At 38.7% G+C, this 9,510-nt stretch overlaps 1 pseudogene; it reads left to right on the top strand.

Moving 5' to 3' along the window:
• Positions 1-1,351: 1,351 nt before the first annotated feature.
• LOC119351507 lies at positions 1,352-1,431 on the top strand (annotated as a pseudogene).
• Positions 1,432-9,510: the final 8,079 nt, after the last annotated feature.

The following is a 9,510-nucleotide window of genomic DNA, read 5'->3' as shown; positions in this document are numbered from 1 at the left end:
ATAGATAAAACTTCAGGTTTTGAACATCTCTTCCTCTGATACAGGGCCGCCATCGACTGACAACTCGTGAGGAACAGGGCTGCGGAGATCGCCAAGGATTTGATCGCCAAGACCGCCGAGTTCAATGACCTGCTGCGGTTGCCCAACTGCCGGGATAAGCCACACAACATTCTCCATATCCAATCCTGCAGCAGGTATATATGCTCCTTCCTACTAGTAGTACTTAAATCCGAATCCCAGCGAGTATGCGATTGGTTTTCAGTTTTGCTGGACACATATGTGGATTCAGAACTGACTGGAACATGATGATTTTGTTAGCCCACTGAAGAATTACCCAACACCTCAATACTCTGCCACACTATGTTGAGTTTTTTTAATCATGCGCGAGTTAATTGATACTACAGTAGTCTGTTTAGTCCTAGTTCTTTGCAGGACCTTGTTCTGTTAGACTCAGCATAGAAGTATGCTATTCTTGCAGTGTCTATTCTCACAAAAAATTGAAAACACTTTTCTTAATGCAATCTTTATATTTGACCATGCACATATGACAATCTTTGCAGGATCATTCATTCATGTTTGCTTGCTTGCTTGAAGTTGCATTGACATCGGGAGAAAGCACCTTTGTCGACGGAGGAGTGGTGGCGGCAGCAAGAACTCTACCGACATGGTCGGACGGTGACCTTCCTGGTCGGACGGTGACCTTCCTGTCAACCCGAACAGCCACAGCACCACGCGCCTCTCCGGTGGCGAGGAGGCACAGCAGCACGTCCTCCTCGGCAGCGGTGTAGGCGGCACCCTCTGCTCTGAGGAGGAGGGCGACATCGTGTCCCTCAAGAACTACATGAAACGGATTGTACTTCAGGGAGATCGGCGTCGGCACGCCGCCCTAGAATTTCACCTTCATCTCGGTGCGTCCTCCTCCTCGGTGGTGCTGATGCCTTTTTTGTTTTTAGGATTAAGATGGTTTGGCTGTCTGTGAGACTGTGACACAGGGGATTGACGTTGTTTTTGGTGCTTTGTTCGTGCAGATTGCGTGCTACCTCCACTCATGCTATAAGGCGGGGGGTCCAACACCTGCAAGAAGAATGGTTGGCGTCTGGAAACTGCTCTCACCACCATGCTAGTGATTGTGCTTTACAGTAGTTGACATGCTCTATTCCTGTCTGTTTTGCTTGCTGTCAAAGATGGTGTGTATTGTACACACCCCTCTGTGATTTATGCACTTCACATGCATTTTCCCCATCACCCACAAACCGTAACATGCTAGTTGTATGTGCTACTGCAATTCTTGCACTTGATTTCAAATTGTTCTCTGCTTTGTGTGTGCACGTGTGTTAATGATGGATTGGCTGGTCAGATGATGCTACAACAACATATTCCTGAGATTCTCTTTGAGGAATACAAAATCAAGGTTTTAAAGACTGATGGCCAGCCTGTCTAATGTTTGTTTTCTTCTATACACTTGCTCCTTCCAGTAGGCATTGCAAGTGATGTGTTCAAGTGTAGTCCTCTAGTCACATTTTTTAACCAGTACCATATGATTGTAGCATACTTCTAGTTTTAGTCATTTAACATATTAATTTACCTAGAATGATGAAGTAGTTGCACTTGGAAGATGGGCTGAGTAAATGATGATTCATATGATTATTCTGGCGTTGCTATATTTGATCTGGTGGTGCCAAAAAAACTCATATGCTTATGTTGAGCTTACTTTTAATATCATTTTATTCTGTGTGATGAGCTTAGTTTTGTATTGTAGCCACCTTCTTGTTTACTTTGTTGAATCCTGTCTTGTGTACTAATCATGAGCTACTAGCATTTGGCTTCTGTGTGCTAATTAAACCTGATAAGTATGTATACTTCTTTGAGATACAAATTACACATTGCATGTTTATGTGCTAATTAAACCTGATAAGTATGTATACTTCTTTGAGATACAAATTCCACATTGCATGTTTATGAGGTTCAATTTCTACAGATGTTGCCAAATGAATGTGTCAACATGTGTCTCCTTAGGGGTTGTTTTAAACCGCAAATGATCTATTGTATCAATTTTTTGCTGTTCAAAGATTGAAATCCTGGTTCATTTTCAAAGATCGAAATGTTGTTGACCCTGTTCTTCTATGCTTAAATGGTAAAAATGTCGCATTTTGCTTGTTCTAACCATTTTTCTTGATAACTTGCAGATGCTGGCCTTCATTCATGTTTTGTCGTGAGGTCCAGGATGAACAAGTTGGGAGCTAGTTATACTATGATAGTTGTTACCTGATGTGAACATTTTTTTATTGTAAACTTGATGTGAACCATATTTTTCTGTAATAATGTGTTATCAGGATGAACCATCCTTGCTGTGTTACCAGGATGAACAAGTTTGATTGTAATAATGTGCCAAGTTTGGCTCTTTCTGATTTTATTCGTGATGTGTACCATATTTTTTCCTGATTAGTCGTGCTCTGTTTGAAGCATTTTGTTTTCTCTTTGTTCGGATTTAAATATTGTTATTTATTTATTGGAAAATTGAGATCTGAAGAATATAACAGTGACAACTGGGACCCAATTGTTAGAACCTGACAACTGGGTCCCATCTCACTAGTTGGCTCATCTTTTGGAAAAAATAAAATAAAAAAGGCCATGTCCTAGAAAATAAAAAGGTCGAATTCTTGGGCCAAGCCCATGTAGCTAATAAAAGCACAGGAAAAAATATATAGAAAGGCTGAATTGTTGGGCTAGGCCCATGTAGAAAACCGAATTGGACTGGGCTGAATCTTGTGCCACATCAGCTTGCCATGCTGGATGCCTACGTGGCCTGGGGAGGTTGCTAGTGACCAAAATGCCACAGTGGACATATTTTGGTCATAAACATCTTCGACCATTCCAGAAGAAAGGTCGCTATAGTCAGTTTACGACCGCCAGCTTTTGACCTTCTATTTTTGGTCACAAAAAGGTCGCAAATGAAAAACCATGACCTTTCAGTGACCAATAGTGGTGGTCACAAGTTGACATATTTCTTGTAGTGCCTTCCTCTTCTTGGAGATCTATTCGATGTAACTCTTTTGCGGTGTGTTTGTCGAGATCTGATGAATTGTGGGTTTATGATCAAGTTTATCTATGAGAAATATTTGAATCTCCTCTGAATTCTTTTATGTGTGATTAAGTTATCTTTGCAAGTCTCTTCGAATTATCAGTTTGGTTTGGCCTACTAGATTGATCTTTCTTGCAATGGGAGAAGTGCTTAGCTTTGGGTTCAATCTTGTGGTGTCCTTTCCTAGTGACAGCAGGGGCAGCAAGGCACGTATTGTATTGTTGCCATCGAGGATAAAAAGATGGGGTTTATATCATATTGCACGAGTTTATCCCTCTACATCATGTCATCTTTCTTAATGTGTTACTCTGTTGTTCATGAACTTAATCTAGATGCATGCTGGATAGCGGTCGATGTGTGGAGTAATAGTAGTAGATGCAGGCAGGAGTCGTCTACTTGTCACGGACGTGATGCCTATATACATGATCATGCCTAGATAATCTCATAATTATTCGCTTTTCTATCAATTGCTTGACAGTAATTTGTTCACCCACCGTAATAATTATGCTATCTTGAGAGAAGTCACTAGTGAAACCTATGGCCCTCAGATCTATCCCTTATCATATAATCTTTCAATCTACTTCTATTTGCATCTTTACTTTTCCAATCTATATCATAAAATACCAAAAATATATTTATCTTATCATATTATCTCTATCAGATCTCACTTTCGCAAGTGGCCTTGAAGGGATTGACAACCCCTTTATTGCGTTGGTTGCGAGTTCTTTGTTTGTTTGAGGAGGTGCATGGGACTTGTGAGGAGCCTCCTACTAGATTGATACCTTGGTTCTCAAAAACTGAGGGAAATACTTATGCTACTGTGCTGCATCACCCTTTCCTCTTCAAGGAAAACCAACGCAAGCTCAAGACGTAGCAAGAAGGATTTCTGGCGCCGTTGCCGGGGAGGTCTTCGCTCAAGTCAAGACATACCAAGTACCCATCACAAACTCATCTCCCTCGCATTTACCTTATTTTCCATTTTCCTCTCATTTTCCTCTCCCCCACTTCACCCTTGCCGTTTTATTCGCCCTCTCTTTCCCAATCTCTTTCTCCTCTCTCTTTCGCTTGCCTTTTTGTTTGCTTGTGTGTTGGATTGCTTGTCGCGATGGTGCAAGACAATACCAAATTGTGTGATTTCTCCAATACCAATAATAATGATTTCCTTAGTACTCCGATTTCTACTCTTAATGCTGTTAAGTCTTGTGAAATCAATGCTGCTTTGCTAAATCTTGTTATGAAAGATCAATTATCCGGCCTTCCTAGTGAAGATGCCGCGACCCATCTAAACAACTTTGTTGATTTGTGTGAGATGCAAAAGAAGAAAGATACGGATAACGATATTGTTAAATTGAAGTTATTTCCGTTTTCACTTAGAGATCGTGCTAAAATTTGGTTTTTGTCATTGCCTAAAAATAATATTGATTCATGGAATGAGTGCAAAGATGCCTTCATCTCTAAGTATTTTCCTCCCGCTAAGATCATCTCTCTTAGGAACGATATTATGAATTTTAAACAACTTGATCATGAGCATGTTGCCCAATCTTGGGGAAAATGAAATTGATGATTCGCAATTGCCCTACTCATGGTTTGAATTTATGGATGATCATACAATTTTTTTATGCCGGATTGAATTTTGCTTCTAGAAATCTTTTAGATTCGGCCGCGGGAGGAACGTTTATGGAAATCACCTTAGGAGAAGCTACTAAACTCCTTGATAATATTATGGCTAATTATTCTCAATGGCACACTGAAAGATCTACTAGTAAAAAAGTGCATGCTATAGAAGAAATTAATGTTTTGAGTGGAAAGATGGATAAACTTATGAAATTATTTGCTACTAAGAGTGCTCCTATTGATCCCAATGATATGCCTTTATCTACTTTGATTGAGAATAGTAATGAATCTATTGATGTGAATTTTGTTGGTAGGAATCATTTTGGTAACAATGTTTCTAGAGGAAACTTTAATTCTAGACCGTTCCCTAGTAATTCCTCTAGTAATTATGGCAATTCCTCCAATAATTCTTATGGTAATTTTAATAAGATGCCCTCTGATTTTGAAAATAGTGTGAAAGAATTTATGGTCTCTCAAAAGAATTGTAATGCTTTGCTTGAAGAAAAATTGCTTAAAGTTGATGATTTGGCTAGGAACATTGATAGAATTTCGCTTGATGTTGATTCTTTGAAACTTAGATCTACTCCTCCTAAGCATGATATCAATGAGTCTCTCAAAGCTATGAGAATTTCCATTGATGAACGCAAAGAAAGAATCGCTAGATTGCGTGCTAAGAAAGATTGCTTTGTTAAAGCGTGTTCTTCTAGTTTCCATGAAAATAATGATGAAGATCTAAAAGTTATAGATGTGTCAGCTATTAAATCTTTGTTTTTCAATATGAATCTTAATAATGATGGGACTGGAGATGAGTCAACTTTAGTTAAAAGGTGTCCCAATGATTCGGATTTTTTAGATCCTGATGCTAAATTTGGTAAAGTGGGATTGGAGAGGTCAAGACTTTAAATAGCATTGAACCCACTATCTTGGATTTCAAGGAATTTAATTATGATAATTGTTCTTTAGTAGATTGTATTTCCTTGTTGCAATCCGTATTGAATTCTCCTCATGCTTATAGTCAAAATAAAGCTTTACCAAACATATTGTTGATGATTTGATGCAATCTTATGATGAAAAACTTAATTTGGAAGTTTCTATACCTAGAAAACTTAATGATGAGTGGGAACCTACTATAAATATTAAAATTAAAGATTATGAGTGTTATGCTTTGTATGATTTGGGTGCTAGTGTTTCCACAATTCCGAAAACTTTATGTGATATTCTAGGTTTCCATGAACTTGATAATTGCTCTTTAAATTTGCACCTTGCAGATTCCACCATTAAAAAGCCTATGTGAAGGATCAATGATGTTCTTATTATTGCAAATATGAACTATGTGCCCGTAGATTTTATCGTTCTTGACATTGATTGCAATCTTTCATGTCCTATTATTCTTGGTAGACCTTTCCTTAGAACGATTGGTGCGATTATTGATATGAAGGAAGGGAATATTAGATTCCTATTTCCATTAAGGAAAGGCATGGAGCACTTTCCAAGAAAGAAAGTCAAATTACCTTGCGAATCTATCATGCGAGCTACTTATGAATCAAGTGCTACAGATGGCACTAGTTAGATCTATCCTCGCTTTTATGCCTAGCTTGGGGCGTTAAACAATAGCGCTAGTTGGGATGCAACCCAATTTTATTTTATATTTTTTGTTTTGCTACTATTTAGTAATAAATCTTGCATCTACTCTCTGTTTAGATGTGTTTTCTTGTTTTAATTAGTGTTTGTGCCAAGTAGAACCTATAGGATAACCTATGGTAAGAGTTAATTTGATTCCGCTGAAAAACAGAAACTTTGCGCTCACGAGAAACAATTCAATAAATCACAGAAACATGCTTTCGCATGGATTATTTTTGCTGTAGTCAATAGACAAATTTCCAAGGACGTCCTATTTTGGCAGGATTTTTGGAGTTCCAGAAATATCCGAAAGTTGCAGATTGCTACAAACTGTTCTATTTTTGACAGATTCTGTTTTTCGTGTGTTGTTTGCTTATTTTTGATGCATCTATGGCTAGTATGTAGGGGTATGAACCATAGAGAAGTTGGAATAGAGTAGGTTTAACACCAATATAAATAAAGAATGAGTTCATTACAGTACCTTATGTGGTGGTTTTTCTTTCTTGCACTAACGGAGCTTATGAGATTTCCTGTTGAGTTTTGTGTTGTGAAGTTTTCAAGTTTTGGGTAAAGATTTGATGGATTATGGAATAAGGAGTGGAAAAATCCTAAGATTGGGGATGCCCATGGCACCCCAAGATATTCAAGGATAACCAAAAGCCTAAGCTTGGGGATGCCCCAAAAGGCATCCCCTCTTTCGTCTTCGTCTATCGGTAACTTTACTTGGAGCTATATGTTTATTCGCCACATGATATGTGTTTTGCTTGGAGCGTCGTGTATGATATTAGTCTTTGATTTTTAGTTTACCACAATCATCCTTGCTGTACACACCTATTGGGAGAGAAATACTTGATTTGAAATTTGTTAGAATACTCTATGTGCTTCACTTATATCTTTTGAGCTAGATAATTTTCGCTCTAGTGCTTCACTTATATTTTTTAGAGCACACGGTGGTGGCTTAATTTTGTAGAAATTGTTGATCTCTCATGCTTCACTTATATTATTTTGAGAGTATTTTAGAACAACATGGTATTTGCTATGGTTATAAAATTGGTCCTAGAATGGTGGGCATCCAAGTTGGGTATAATAAAAACTATCATAGGAAGTGAATTGAATACTATGATCAACTTGATGCTTAATAATTGTTTTGAGATATGAAGGTGGTAATATTAGAGTCATGCTAGTTGATGGAATTGTGAATTTAAAAAATACTTGTGTTGAGGTTTGCAAGTCCCGTAGCATGCACGTATGGTAACCGTTGTGTGGCAAATTTAAAGCATGAGGCATTATTTGATTGTCAACCTTATGAGTGGCAGTCGGGGACAAGCGATGGTCTTTTCCTACCAATCTGTCCCCTAGGAGCATGCACGTAGTGCTTGGTTTTTGATGACTTGTAGATTTTTGCAATAAGTATGTGAGTTCTTTATGACTAATGTTGAGTCCATGGATTATACGCACTCTTACCTTACCATCATTGCTAGCCTCTTCGGTAACGTGCATTGCCCTTTCTCACCTTGAGAGTTGGTGCAAACTTTGCCAGTGCATCCAAACTCCATGATACGATACGCTCTATCACACATAAACCTCCTTATATCTTCCTCAAAACAGCCACCATACCTACCTATTATGGCATTTCCATAGCCATTCCGAGATATATTTCCATGCAACTTTCCACCATTTCTTTCATCATGACACACATCATCATTGTCATATTGCCTTGCATGATCATGTAGTTGACATTGTATTTGTGGCAAAGCCACCATGCATAATTTTTCATACATGCCACTCTTGATTCATTACCCATCCCGGTACACCACCGGAGGCATTCATATAGAGTCATACGTTGTTCTAGTATCGAGTTGTAATTCATGAGTTGTAAATAAATAGAAGTGTGATGATCATCATTATTAGAGCATTGTCCCTTATAAAAAAAGAAAGGCCAAAAAGAAAAGAAAAGGAAAAGAAAAAAAGAAAAAAAGGAAAAGAAAAAAAAGAAAAAAGAAAAAAGAAAAAAGGGAAAGGCCAAATAAAAAAAAGAAAGGACCAAAAAGGGGGGGGGAATGTTACTATCTTTTTACACACTTGTGCTTCAAAGTAGCACCATGTTCTTCATATAGAGAGTCTCATTTGTTGTCTCTTTTATATACTAGTGGGAATTATTCATTATAGAACTTGGCTTATATATTCCAACGATGGGCTTCCTCAAAATGCCCTAGGTCTTCATGAGCAAGCAAGTTGGATGCACACCCACTTACTTTCTTTTGTTGAGCTTTCATACATTTATATTATTTTTGGGACTAACCTACTAACCAGAGGCCCAGCCCGAATTGCTGTTTTTTTTCCTATTTCAGTGTTTCGAAGAAAAGGAATATCAAACGGAGTCCAAACTGAATGAAACCTTCGGAAGCGATATTTTTAGAAAAAACGTGATCCAGGGGACTTGGAGTGCAAGTCAAGAAACAAGTGATGCGGCCACGAGGGTGCCCGGTGCGCCCCCTACAGGTGGGCGCGCCCCCACCCTCGTGGGCTCCTCGAGCGTCCACTGATGAACTCCTTCCTCCTATATATACCCATGTACAGCGAAAACATTAGGGGAGCCACCCAAAAACTATTTCCACCACCGTAACCTTCTGTATCCGCGAGATCCCATCTTGGAGCCGTTGCCGGCGCTCCACTGGAGGGGGAATCCACCACGGAGGGCCTCTACATCAACTCCAAGGCCTTTCCGATGAGTTGTGAGTAGTTTACCACAGACCTTCGGGTCCATAGTTATTAGATAGATGGCTTCTTCTCTCTCTTTGATTCTCAATACAAGGTTCTCCTTCCTCTTCTTGGAGATCTATTTGATGTAACTCTTTTTGCGGTGTGTTTTTCGAGATCCGATGAATTGTGGGTTTATGATCAAGTTTATCTATGAGAAATATTTGAATCTCCTCCGAATTCTTTTATATGTGATTAAGTTATCTTTGCAAGTCTTTTCGAATTATCAGTTAGGTTTGGCCTACTAGATTGATCTTTCTTGCAATGGGAGAAGTGCTTAGCTTTCGGTTCAATCTTGCGGTGTCCTTTCCCAATGACAGCAGGGGCAGCAAGGCACGTATTGTATTGTTGCCATCGAGGATAAAAAGATGGGGTTTATATCATATTGCATGAGTTTATCCCTCTACATCATGTCATCTTTCTTAATGCGTTAA

This window comes from Triticum dicoccoides, chromosome 1B (genome assembly GCF_002162155.2).
Source record: "Triticum dicoccoides isolate Atlit2015 ecotype Zavitan chromosome 1B, WEW_v2.0, whole genome shotgun sequence".
NCBI classification, from domain to species: domain Eukaryota; kingdom Viridiplantae; phylum Streptophyta; class Magnoliopsida; order Poales; family Poaceae; genus Triticum; species Triticum dicoccoides.
Note: the sequence above shows the minus strand (reverse complement) of the source record. Positions and strands in the feature narration are given on the sequence as shown.